The following is a 13,931-nucleotide window of genomic DNA, read 5'->3' on the forward strand; positions in this document are numbered from 1 at the left end:
GCGACTCCCTCCTGGCCAATCAGAACACCTGAGAGGAAAGTGCTGCCTTCCTGGGCAACCAGATCAGCTGACCCAGCCCTGGCCATCAGTGGTGACAGATGTCCAGTTACATCCTGAACATAATCTTCCTGTGACTTTCTTCCCTTCAGTCTTGCTAAGACAGAGATCACACTTAACTTACTGTTTACATTCACACCACATAGTGATTAGGGGATTTTTGAATCACCCTTACTGCCAAAACTTAGCCTGGCACTTCATAATCTTCACATTTAATCAGAGTACAGTGCTGAGTTCTGGGTGCTATCCGCCCTAGTTTATAGGTAAGAAACTAAGAGAAACAGGCAGTTAGTCCAAGGGTCTTATTCTCAGAACAACCTGAGTAGACAACGATGCTGATTCCCACTTTGCGGTCAACACGTGCATGTTATGGGGCTTCCTTTACGTCTTGAAATTTTATTTTCACAAAAACTTACTATGAGTATGCATAAAATGTTGCTTTGTCTTCATAGTAATTTTTGTTGTTGTTTTTTGGCTCCTTTTTATGCAAAATAATACAGTTTTCATTACCACTGTGTGTGTGTCTGTGTATGCAAGGTCAAATTTTCTTTGGGCTGGAATAGAAAAATCACTTGCTTGTAATTTTGTAATAACTGGAACAATTTTCTTTATGATTATGGAACTGTTCCACAGGTCACTGTACCTGTTTGTTCCCTTTCTTTCCTTGACAACCAGATGCACAGAGCGCAGGACAAAGCCCTTTCTCCACATAACTCTTGACAAGAGCGGCCCTCCCTTACCAGAGAAATCATGGTTTTAGTTTTTACTTTATTGTGCCTATATACATAAATCAGTGTAACTTGCAACTACTGCTTTCAGGATAAAATACATAAGAATGAAACCTTACTTTTACTGCTATCCATTACATAATGATTTTTCTTATTTATCTTTTTCCTGATTTGTGTATTGAAATAAAGTAGCCTTACATCTTTGTATCTTCTCTGGGAAGGCTATAAGTATAAAACTCTACAAATACTTCCTCAAAGTCAAGGTTAACCAAGAATGTACCATTCTCAAAGTTGCTTGTAGTCACTGTTATTTTTATCTTCATAAATGAGACCTATAATTCTAATATAGATTAGTTAAGGTGGAATTAAAATATCTCAGGCTTATGATAATTTTATATTATGAGTGGAACCAACTGTGCATTAAGAATATGTAATTTATCATGAACAAGTAGGATTTCTCAAAGAAATAATAGCTTAACTAGAAGAACCTGAATTTGATGACTGCATTAGCTGAGAACTAAAGGAGAAAAAGTTTATCACAGGGGATGTGAATGGCAATTTATGTTGTCTATTTTTCATCCACGCTCAGAAAATTAGGAGCAGGGAGTACCACCTAAACTCGATGCACGCCATACTCTTTCGTTTGGGTGTAAGTGAAAATACTGGCTCTAATTGCTGTAGCTGTTTAATATAGGTGTGGAGGTCTTTTAGAGTGTGGGGAAAAAATGGGAGGAAAAAGTTAAAGAATCTCATTATTTGCACAAGAATTATTCACCTACAGGAAGCACTCAAGAGAATCATCAGAAAAAAATTTAAGAAGAGAGGAAGCTTAGCAAAGGTAATACAATGTCTCATTTTAAAATGAATAGCATGCCTTTCAGCATTAATCTACAGGAGAATAGTAAAACATATCTCAAATAAATGCAGTTGTTACTAAATAGTAGTTCAATATTTGTGATTAAATAAAATAATGACAAAATATTCATATAGCAGGCAAAATCACCATAGTGTGTATGTTCTTAATACACAGTCTTTTAATGTATCTTTTTATTACCTTTGCTTACAAACCCTGAATGTATTTGCTTCCTATATTTCTAAAGACATACTAAAAGTAAGTAGCAGGGCTATGTTCTTAATAACCAAGTGCCCCGCTGTTCTCTGTTAATAGTGAGCAGTGGGTGGATCATGGAGACGCATTTCTATATCGGGACTCAGTGACATCAAGGACAGGGAAGTACTTCCTGCTATCCTCATTTAAGACTAACTACCACCCCGCCAGCTCTCTATGCAGCAGGAACAGCAGCAGTGTTAATAAGACTTATCTTTCTTTTGTTTCCCTATATTCGGGCATTACTGGAGTCTGCAAAGGTTGTGACATTTGAAGTGTACAGGACATCTCAGTTCGGTGCAGGTTGTGTGTGTGTGCGTGTGTGTGCGTGTGTGTGCACTCACACTGAGAAGGTGAATGGTGCTGAAGTGTGTCAAAACTGCTTGTCCTCTGCTGGTTCAGATCCCTGAGCCTGGGAATCATTTTAGGATTTCAGCAAAACATGCCCCTATTCTTCAGAGTGAGAATTTTCTAGCACTAAACCTTCATATGACTAAATTGATATTTGCTAAGTGCATGTAACTCTACTTTCCATTACCTGATGCCTGTCAAATTCAGTTTGGGGTCTTCGCTTGTTTAAAATTCAGGCCACAACAGTCTGGTAGAAATTCTAGTCCTGCCGATGATAGAGGAGCATCTGGGAAAGGGAGGAGTGGAATTTAAACTAAGAAGAGAGAATGAGTGAGCAAGGGAATGAGACTACATGCACATGCACACAGCACATTTAGGGGCTACAGCTAATCCTCGTGAAAGCTCTAGGAACTAGGTGCGCATGACTAGTCCAACTTTACAAATGTAGAAGATAGTGAGAATGAAGACTTTATCAATATCACAAATTAATTGAGTACTACACATTGTACAGGTTCTCTTCTGAAAGTAGAAAAACTTTCCCAGATTTTTATAGTGCTTTGTTATCTTCACTCTTTAACCTCAACCTCTTCCATGAAATAATGTGAATAATATGAAACTGGGAAAGACGCTGCTTTTCTTTAGGTGCTTTAAATGTCTCGATGACACAATAAAAAAACAAAAGTATGCATGTGCTTTGCTCTTAATAGAATACACTAGCAAAAGAAAGCTAACTAGGCATGTCTCCATGGAAAACATACAGATGGCAACAGGCACGTGAGAGGAAATATTCATCATCACTTATGACCAGGAAAATGGAATGAAAACCACAATGAGATAGCACCTCACTCTTGGGCAAATGGCCCATATCTGGAGTGGTCCAGAAACAGGTGCTGGCAAGGATGTGGAAAAAAAGGAAATTGCACACTGCTGGTGGGAAGGGAGACTGGCCAGTTCTTCTGGAAAATAATATGGAGGTCATGCAAAAGGCTGAAACTAAATCTACCATATGGCCCAGCAATTCCACACCTAGGTGTCTACTTGAAGAATGCAGAGAGAAACTAATTTGAAGAAATGTATTCATTCCTGCGTTCCCTGCAGCACTATTCACAAGAGCCGGGATGTAAAAAAAGCGCCTAAGAGCAGATGCGTGGACTATGATGCGGTCTACATGCACAATGAAATGTTACTCAACTAGCAAGAAAAGATGAAATCTTGCCTCTGTGAAGCAAACTAAGTAAAAGGAGGGAGACAAGCAATGGATGAGTTCAGTCACGTGTGGAATAGAATGAAACCAAAAGGAAACAGACAGAACTAAACCCAAGCAAACCTTGGAAATCTGCCCGCGGACCTGAGACTCCCAAGATGGGGAGGAGGGCCCATGAGAGTATGGCCATGATGATGTGTGCCTGGGCGTGGCGTGGTGTGGTGGCACCTCGCAGAAGAGCTGTGAAACTATGCTCCCTAGTCATGCACATTGTTGTAAACCAATGTGACCCCGACACAAAATACAATAAAGCAAAGTTCAGAATTCAGTATTTAGCTCTACACGAGGCTGCAGCCCAGACCCTGGTGTTCTGCCCATCTGCCACAAGCTGCACTTGGACTTGTCATCTCCCCCAAGTGGGATTCAGAGGCTGAGTTCGTTTCCAGAAGGCAGGTGTTGAGATCTGCTGCTTCAGCTGGACAGAGGAGAACAGATTATACAAGCTCACCTGAACCTTGTTCGTTAGAATATCAAGTGCAGAGTAATAACTGTAGATCATCTAAAGGACTATTATTATCTATCTAAGTATATTAAAGATGCTAAAGTAACAGGGGAAAATGAAGAAATCATCTTTTCATGAGTACTAGACCATCTAAGAAATGTCTGCACTGGTTCTGTGCTTCTCTTAAAACACTATTAAAATGTTTAAGGGCTGCTGTGGTCCTTCATTGCTGCGTTATTGGGATTCTAATTTAAGATGTGTGTGCATGACTAAATCCCGTTCTAGTCCATTTTTGAAGCAAGTGCTTCATAATTTCCTTTATTCTCATCTTATCCTACCTGATTTTTTTCCTTTCCTACCTTAGCTTTGGGCTTTGAGCAATCAATCACATGGAAATGAAGGCTAAAATACCACCATTCTCTTTATCACTCCTGACATAATAAGCAGACTGAGACTTTATTTTTTTTCTCCGGATTTTAAACTAACAGTAATAACTTTGTATATGGTGTATGTATCTCCCTCTGCTTCATAACAAAATACAAATAAAAAAAACCTAGCAAACCAAAAATCTTGAGATTTCTTTTACTGTTTGATTAAACTTCTGTTTTTGCCAATGTTTTGTAAGGATGAGTACATATAATTTTATGCATGTTATGCTCAAAAAAGCATAAATTTCCTGTAAACAGATATAGATTGCAAATACTTCTTCATTAAATTTACATGTCTTGTGATTTCCTCTTTGGGTGAAACTCAGTGGAGTTATTTCTAAAATAAGGATAATAATCCCTGAATGCATCATCAAACGATTATGCATTAATGTCTTGATAAAATTCATATCAAAACCCTAGTGACATAAAAAAAACCATGCCTATTAAAATAATTGCACTATATATTATTTGCCATCAGTGTCTTATTTCCTCTGTGCTCTCACTTTTTTGTATGGTGCCTAAAACAGTCAACACCTTGCCTCTAATTACATCGTCTTTGCAGGACTTCTCATTGTTCTTGGATGCTCTTTGGTGATGTCGATGAGGAGCTGGACTCTTCACTGTCTCAGTACTCAGTGGGATGTCAGTGCAGTGGGCAGCACTGTTGTAGCAACAGAATGGCCAGCGCTGGCCTCATAACACTAAACGAACTGCTGTGTGATGACGCATTAACCCTTCCTGCTTCCTCCACACACGGGCTTTCAAGCGTCATATCTACAGCTCTACTTTCTAACAATTCAAGTGTTCAATTGGTGTTTGGTAATTTGTCGAATGAGGAAATGAGCAAATCATAAAGGTCATTCAACAAAAATAGAAAATTGCTGATTGTAATATTTTCACGTTGTATTGACTGCAGACAAGTCAATCCACTCTAGTTAATTAAGAACAGAGAAATTCGTTAAGGAATATTAAACTGATCCAAGCAGCGAGAGGACCAGAGTAGTGGTGCTGGAAATAAGCTTCTGGGAACAGCTTCAAACTCCAAGTGCATGAATCAGCTGGGCCAGCTGCCGGCCTACGGGCACCTGTCACTCTGTTGAACTGTCCTCATCAGAGCTCGGTCACCGCAGGCACCAGCGAGCCACGCATCTCCACTGTGCTCACTCCACGTGAAAGAGAGTGGTTTTCGGTCCTCCTTCCTAGTAATGATGGAAAAGCAAACCAATCTGCCAGGGGCTCTCAGTCTACGTACGGGAGGTCAGGCTAACTGGCTGTAGAAAAATCAAGGCTGGCACACATCTGGGTTAGGTAACATCTTTGTTCTTCCTGGCAATCTCCAGGACCTGTCTGGTTTTGCGAGACGGAGCAGGCAACTCGACAGGGCAGAGTCACAGCCATTCATGCAGGCGGTGATACTGGGCTGCTCTGGAGATGGGAGAGGAGTTAGGACCTCCACCAGACGTTTCCCATCAGGTAGCTGTGAACCTCACTCCCCAGCTGTCCTTTTCACTTAGACATTCAGGCTCCTGAGAAAATCTCAGCTCCGGTGGGCCCGGTCCACTGATCTCTGGCCGCCAGAGCACCCCACTTTAATCCTGTGTTAAAAGAGTTCTGAGGGTACTCAGAAACCCTTTCTCTCCCATGCAAAAATACCTAAATACACAGTGTGAGATCATTTGAAAAGAGTGAGGGATTGCCAATGCATCACTTCCTTATTCCTCCCAGGAGCCCATTTGTCCCAGGTCTGGGAATGGCGTGAAGACACTGGCTTGTTATTTGCGTGGCCATTTGCAGCTTCACAGTCACTTGTCCTTGGTTTCCTCTAGCTGCAGAAGCTGATGAATAACTGTTGGCCACCACTATTGCTCACTTGGGGAAGAGTAAGTCTGTCTGGCCTGGTGGCTGATAGACCCCTCTGGGTTGGTCTGACTCCTGGTCTCCCCTGGCTTCTGAGGGCTGGAAACTACCCCAAGCCCTATTATCGGAAACGAATTGTCTGTCAGCCCTGCGGCTGTTAGGGAGCCCAGCTCCATAACAGATTCTCTGATCCTCGGTCTTCAGACCCTTTGACAAGACTGATGTGTGCTTCTCACCCACATATCCTTTACCACATGGGGGGTGTCCTCCAGGCCCACTTAGAACACAGTTCATGGAATCTCTTGCCTGCCACAGGACAGTACCTTCTGGGTCACACCCCGTTTGTACTGTTTGATAAATTTCTGCCATTTTCCTTAGCAGTTCTGTCATTCCTGCTTCATTCTAGTGTTCCACTGTGTTTGTCATCTTCTATGAGCAAAGTTTGTCAACTCAGTGTCCTGAGTTGAGACATCAAAGGGTAAAGCAGCAAAGGGCATTAAATCCTGTAATACAAAAATTCCCTCACCCAGCCATCACTTATCCCATAGGCAACTTTGTATCCACCCCCCAACACACACCCATTTGGGGACACACCCCCAAGAACATCTGGCTCCTTCTGGTCACGCAGACTAAGCCTAGTCACTTCTTCACTCCTGTTACTCCCTCGCAGACCAGCACGTTCTGGTCCAGGTTATGTGTTGGCTTAACCCCAGTTTTGTCTGAGGGAAAGGAATGCAGGCCCTGGGGTGGGATGGTATCTGTGTCCCTGCAGGGTGTGACTGAGCAGAGCAGAATATGCCCAGGACTCCTCTTGATAGTGACTCTCATGCATTAGGGTTTATTAGCCACTGTGAGACACTGAGATTCGCATGCAGGAATTTTGTTGCAGCATGTTCTTAGAAATAACACAGCTGAGTGTTTTGGTAGACAAGATTGAGCAGAGGCAGGTGAAATGGGAAGCCTTTCTACCAGGAGGGTCAGGTAGTTCTACAAGGCCTCCTATGGCAAAAAAATGTCCCAACTAGCTCCACTGACGTAAGCACATCTGGATACTTCTGCATCGGCCACTGGAGGCAGTGGCCCCTGGAAGGAGGCTTACCCTGGTAAGGCAGTCTCTGTTAGCTGAGAGTGACTCTGTAGATGGCTTAGCTGGCACGGTCAGCAGCTCTCAGCCTGGCAGCAGGTATGAGAGCCTTTGTCCACAGGGGTCCTACGTGGTTCACCACAGTTTCTGGGATCCACGTATTCATGCTTCATTTGGAGTTATACCAACTTCTTATATAACATAGAGCTTTAAATATTGGATAAAACGAATAATTCCCCATAAACGAATTAGCCACCCATCGTTTGGTTTGTAGTTCCACTTTTTAAGTTTCCATTAGCACATTCAATTACAAGTCGCTCAATAATTTCTAATTTTAAAAACAGTGGACAGCTACTATTTCATTTTAAAAAGATAAATTAAAAACTTGCGTTTAAAGGTCAAATGATAAAATAATGTACAACATTCAGTATAATTAGGAAAACACAGTATTCCCTCTGAACATAAATATTCCTGTTACAGCACTGTGACAAGAGAAATCAATTAAGCCTGGTTAGGAAGGTTAAACCTATTAAACTTATTATGAAAGAAAATCATAGAACTTTATATGGGTTTTGAAATGTTGACTTCGGGGCATTTTCCTTATTTAAAAACAAATTACTGAGGTAAAATAGACAGCACTCCATGGGCAGTTTGTATTTGCACTGAGAACACAATAAGGAATAAAGTCCCTCTCATGAATGCACAGAAGCAAAAGTTTATGAAAAATAGCAACAAGGACAGGTAGCCCTCCCTCTATTGTTCACTTTGCCACACCTCCCACCTAAAACATAATTCTTGTTTACAACACTGTGTATAACTACTGTGAAACAACACTGCTGACATGCACAGGCTGGAAAGTGGAGTTATCAGACGTACAAACATACCTACTGCCAGTTGGTAGAGTGTCTTTCGTGGTTTTTCATGTAATTTTGTGCCTCTCACATTTTTGTATAACACAAGACATCATTAAAAAAACTCCAAAGACAGAACACTTGTAACATTTAAGATGTGAGCATACAGAGGCATCAGTTACGATGACACCTATTGAAAACACAGGCTAAGGATTTCAAGCCCTGGCCCCAATTCTTAGCAACTTTCAGCATCACACTGCTTACATCACTAAATTCTGCCTTACTGAAACTGATAAAATAATAGCAGGATCCTCAGAACCTGTGATGGGTAACCAAACAATCACAGATTGCAACATGGTAAAATTAAGCGTATATTCTTGTCAATATCGTCACTATTAAGGTTGATAAATGCTATAGGATTCTACTAATTCATTCAACAAGACACAAACTGTCAATAAGAAAAAGGAGACATGATTTTGACAGAAATTCAATGAAAAATAAAATGAGAGAGTAAAATGTCACAAAATGACGTCACAAAATGACTGCTTTCTGGAATTGCCCAATTACTAAGATGAGTCTCCGTATGTCATTCATTAGGTCTTTAATGCTAAGCAACTGGTATATTCAGTTGGTGGATCTACGAAAGCATTATCACCTTTCTACAGAGTTGTGGGTCCAACAGGCTTGTAGGTGTTTAAAAAGGTGCAAGATAGTACAAGACGTGCAAAATATTTCAGAGAAACCAGCATCAGGTACTCCCCATCAAAACAGACAGCAGTGTGCTCGAGTGGGGCCCGGCCAAGAGGGTGGTGGGCTCTCAGGAGCCGGCAGTCTACAGGGGAGCAAAGAATCACAGCACTGAGGAGCAGAACTGTGGGCACCCTGCTGTTTTAGCAGTGGGGGGAAGTGTTCCTCTTACCTAACGATGCTCTAACTGCATCAGGGTATTGCTAGGCCTCTCAGCCCCGAATGGATACAACATTTGAGGATAATTTTTAAAATGCTTATTTGTGTTAAAAAAGAAAATGTTTCTCCCTTTGGAATAGGAATTTCAAACATTCACTCATTTTACAAATATTAATCGAGCATTTAATGTTATCTCTGTCCCTATGTGAGTCACTGGAGGCAAAATGTCAGCAGAGTGAGCATCAAGGAGTTGGAAGTCCAGGAATTTAAAAAGTTGTTAGGATGATCATAGTGGCAGTATGTCAAATAGCCAGTAAATAAATAATAATAAAGGGGGAAAGTAAAGGAAAAAAAAGAAAAAATGCAAGAATCCAATCTGTGCCGCTAGGTAACCTGTCGCACCTCCATACGAATGCATATGGCGCCATCATTAGAAAGAATGCTGCCCACTCCAGCCTGGCATTGAGATGCCTAAAACACACGTTTAGGCTGCCAAACACATGCCCTTTGGTTTTCATTAGAAGTGAATTTAAGTATACCAAAGTGAGCTGATTTTGTATGCACAATTTGATTCATGTTTACAAATGCAAACACCTAGGAATACTCTTAATAAGGGGGAGCACAGTCTCGTTACCCAAGAAAGCACACGTTCCCTCCCCTATCAATCAGCCCATTCTAGAAGCAGCCACTGTTCTGATTTTTAGGACAATAGATTAACTTTCTTCTTTTAGACCTTTATATAAATGGAATCATGCAGTATGCAATTTCTGTGTCTGGCTGCTTTCACTCAGTATATTGCTTTGAAATTCATCCATATTGTTTAATGCATCAGTAGTGCACATCGTTTTACTTCCGAGGGACACACTTTCATTTCCTGATGCATTCATTCCTGCAGCACAGTTTTAATACAGATCCTCTTGCTCAATGAAACGTCCCGCAAACTTCCCATACATTATTTCTAGCTTCTTTCATATAATCCAGATCATCATTTCAGACATTAACTTATTAATTTCACTTATTAACTTATTCATAATACACAATTCTAACGAGGCCTCCCCTCAATACCTACCGAACATTCTAGTCTTATTTCTAGCAATGCATTTTCATCAATACCTGCTTAGTCAACCTGAAGTCTGGCGCCTTCAGCTTTGACTTTATATGATTTACATTTTCCATTCAAATAATCAACCGTAGTGCATAAATGTGATTTAATGTTTGGTTTTGAGTTTCATTGAATTAATAACAAGAAATCAAGCAAATATATTTTGTTCAAGAGGTTAGTAAGAATCACAACTTAAAATGGTGCCCTTCTGAGAGTTTCCTGCTAGAAGAATCCTCTTACAAATATAGAGGCCCACAATGATGTTACAAAGCCCAACTTGAGATTCAAAGGGAATCAGAGCAAATTTTGTCATGGAAGACAAAATCCCCTTTTGGACCTGTTGCACAATAGAAGGGCAAAATATTCCCTTTTTCTTTCTTCAGTCAGTGAATCCATCTTTCAAAATAAATGATGGGAGCTTTATGAAATATGCTTTGAAGCACCTTTGGTAGATTCGTAACAAACAAGAGTAGCAATGACAAATGATCAACAGATTTAAAACAGAAACTAAAATTGTTCATCTAGATGACTCAGTGAATCCACGGAAGACCCGAAGACTTCAGGCACTAGTCAGATGTTAAAGATGAGCAGCTTTCCACTATTGAAAAACAAAACCAGGCCAAAGCCTTAATATTGTAGCAAAATGACTAATTGTTACAGATTGTTTGTAGGGATCTGATTTGTCTCAACAGGTCTGAATGTGAGGACAGGTGAAAAACACCCAGTGTTATTATGGAGGGGCAAAAAATGGAATATCACCCAGAGAACTATTTAAATATCTCTTTTGTATATTAATAAACTTCTTAAACATAATATTAAAATTAATAAGTGAAAATATAACTACTAAAGTAACTCAATATCTAGTAGTAGACAAAAATGTATAACTGATCATAATCTAACTTTCTTATGGAGTTTAGACAGCACTGCCCATAGTTCTGGAAATCTCAGAGAACAAATTGAACCTTAAACTTTTCTAATTTCTCATAAAATAGTATATGAGCAATGTTGTCCTCTAGTGAAATAGAGATTCTACAAACTCACTGAGCTAGTTAGGATCCTGTCAGGACAACAGAATCCTAACAGATTTTCCTGTAGAAAGGACTTTCATGCCAGAACTGGAGTTGGATAGAACCGAGGGAACTTGGGTGCAGATGGTGCGACACTGGACTCTGATGGCCATCTTTCCTGCCCAGAACAACAGAGATTCTGCAGCTCTGGATGGTCCCGCCTCCTATTGCTCCTAAATTTCCTGCATGTGTGACTTACTGGCAGAACCTAATCCAAATCATTTGGAAAATGTCCTCTGAGATGCAAAGGAAGGGTGAGGTGGTATCAGTCACAACAGGGAAAGATGATACAATAAAGGATTTTTTGCTACATCATCATCATATATTACCACACAATAATTATAAAATAATATTAATGTGAACTAGAAGGAATGTACTTATGTGTTTTGCATGCATTTAGCATGTTCATATGCCAGTCCTGGCTCCATGCTGGGAATTCATATTGACAGTGTACAATCACTAGCTGACAGGACTCCCCGGTCAGAGAAAATTCCACAGTCACATAAATCAGCACAAGTTCCTGTGATCAAAGCTGCCCTATTGCCACTGGAACATACAAAATGGGGACCAGACTTTATCTCAAAAGTCAGGAAAGATCAAATATTTATCTATGGAGACCAACAGTCAACTGAAAATGACACAGCCTTGAAAGAAGCTTGAATAATTCAAAAATAAACCAACAAGCAAACATAAAGGAGATAAAGCTGTTGTCAAATGCACATAATGGCTTTATAAATAAATCACATTCACAAAGAGACCTCATCAGCAAGTTGGTAAAAGCAGGACACATTTAGAATTCTACAGTCTAACACCCTACCAAGCTGCAGACGTGAAAGGTTTCGTCTACCTCACCTATTTCAAGTTGCCTTATATCCTGAGTCACTTTTAAGTGTCTCTGGTCCTTTTGCTTTTACTGTGACAAAAAGATGTCTTTGGTGCAGCAATAGACATGTAACAGCTAATATTCACTGCGACTAGCAGGAAGCAGGCAATCCGAGTGCATCAATCCACACCATCTTTGCACACACCTTTTGAGAGGAATCAACAGGAGAGATATACAGCTCGTCCTTGGGTCTCTTGGGGTGACCCCCACGAGCCGTTGAAATGGGAAGTTCAAGCTTTAAAAAGGTGAGGCTCTGCCCTTCCATATCCCCTAACGTACAGAGGCAGCTCTGTTTCGATTCAGGTCTGTTGGATAATATGTTTATTTTAAACCTTGGCATTTTGAATAGCTATATTATTTACACAAAAATGTGTATCTTATACCCCCACTCCCCATGTCTAGCATCACCAACAATACACCCTTCTGCGTAAGAGATATTCGGAGACAAGGGGACCTACTGTGTCTTGCACATATCTGCTGTTATCGGTATGTGACGCCACTCACTTATTTATTTATTTTAGTCATTCATGTACACGACAAAACATTCTGTGTTGAGCAAAAAGCCGAACACATTACCCCACCATCACTTAGATCTCCTTTGATTCTGTGTCCCCCACCCTGTCCTGAGAAATCTCACTTTTGTTTTGTTTTACTCTGTCCAGTCCCCACTGTGCAAATGGCCAGCATTTGTCTTTGTCATTCTCTAATGCTTCGCTCCACACGATTCCCTCGAGCTCCTTCCATTTTGCTGTCAGAAACAATACTTCATCTTTCCTTGTGTCCGAGCAGAGCTCCACGGTGCAGACAGACCACTTCTCCAGGCCCCAGCCTTCCCTCCACGGGCGTCCGTTTGCTTCCAAGCCCCAGCTACGGGAAGGGGCACCGTGGCCAGCGTGGTAGACCCGTGGTTCTTTGACTGACGTCCCGCGGTCGTCGCTAGAAGCCCTTTCCACTGCTATTTTTTTAAGGTAAAATCCAGATCACTTTGCAAAATAGCTGCATCAGTTTAAACTCCCACCCACGGCTTATTTTCACAACATGGAGTCGTGTTCCTTTTTCTTTACAACGTTTCTTTAGGATGTGCCAGCCTCTTGGATGTGACACGATTCAGGGCACCTCTGTCTGGGCTAAACTAGCACGATTGTGCCCCTGGACACAGGCAAGGGAGACAGGCAAGGTCCCGCCCCACACAGAGACAGGCCCCATGGGGGCACAGTCCTGTATATCCCAGGGGAGCGTGGGCCCCAGGGGGAAATGACAAGAGTCTGTGTGGAAAGAGTAAGAACTTGCTTCCAAGACCGTGCAGACGAAAATGAACACGCCTCAATCTCACCTTCCATTTACCAGCCCCGACGGCCTCAGGAGTGCTTAATGATTTGCATGGAGGGTTATCTTCATTTCTGCCTGTTTCATCAAGAGTCGCTCAGGAGGAATTGTTCGCAAGGTTTGTTTGTTTGTTTGTTTGTTTGTTTGTTTTTTATTCAAAAGCATGGAAGAACAAAGTAAACTATACGTTGGAGAGATATAGTTACTACTGGAATGTTTAAAGACCTCTGTAAGGTAATATGCTTTGTCCTGGTATCAATAATGTAGGCATTAACAGGAAAAATACAATTCTTGACATGCATCAGTTATTTATTCTTCCAGGTTCCAGCAATCCATAAATGATTGGACCCTGGAATCACTCCTTTAGGGCCAGGGCAACCTTGTGGGTAGAGGAGAAATGCGACAAAGGAAAAAGAGCTGATATGTGCACAGAGAGCACTCCCCAGGCAGGATGAGGGGAGCACTCCAAGGTAGGAA

The sequence above is a fragment of the Condylura cristata genome, unplaced genomic scaffold (genome assembly GCF_000260355.1).
Source record: "Condylura cristata isolate star-nosed mole 26May11 unplaced genomic scaffold, ConCri1.0 scaffold00016, whole genome shotgun sequence".
Taxonomy (NCBI): domain Eukaryota; kingdom Metazoa; phylum Chordata; class Mammalia; order Eulipotyphla; family Talpidae; genus Condylura; species Condylura cristata.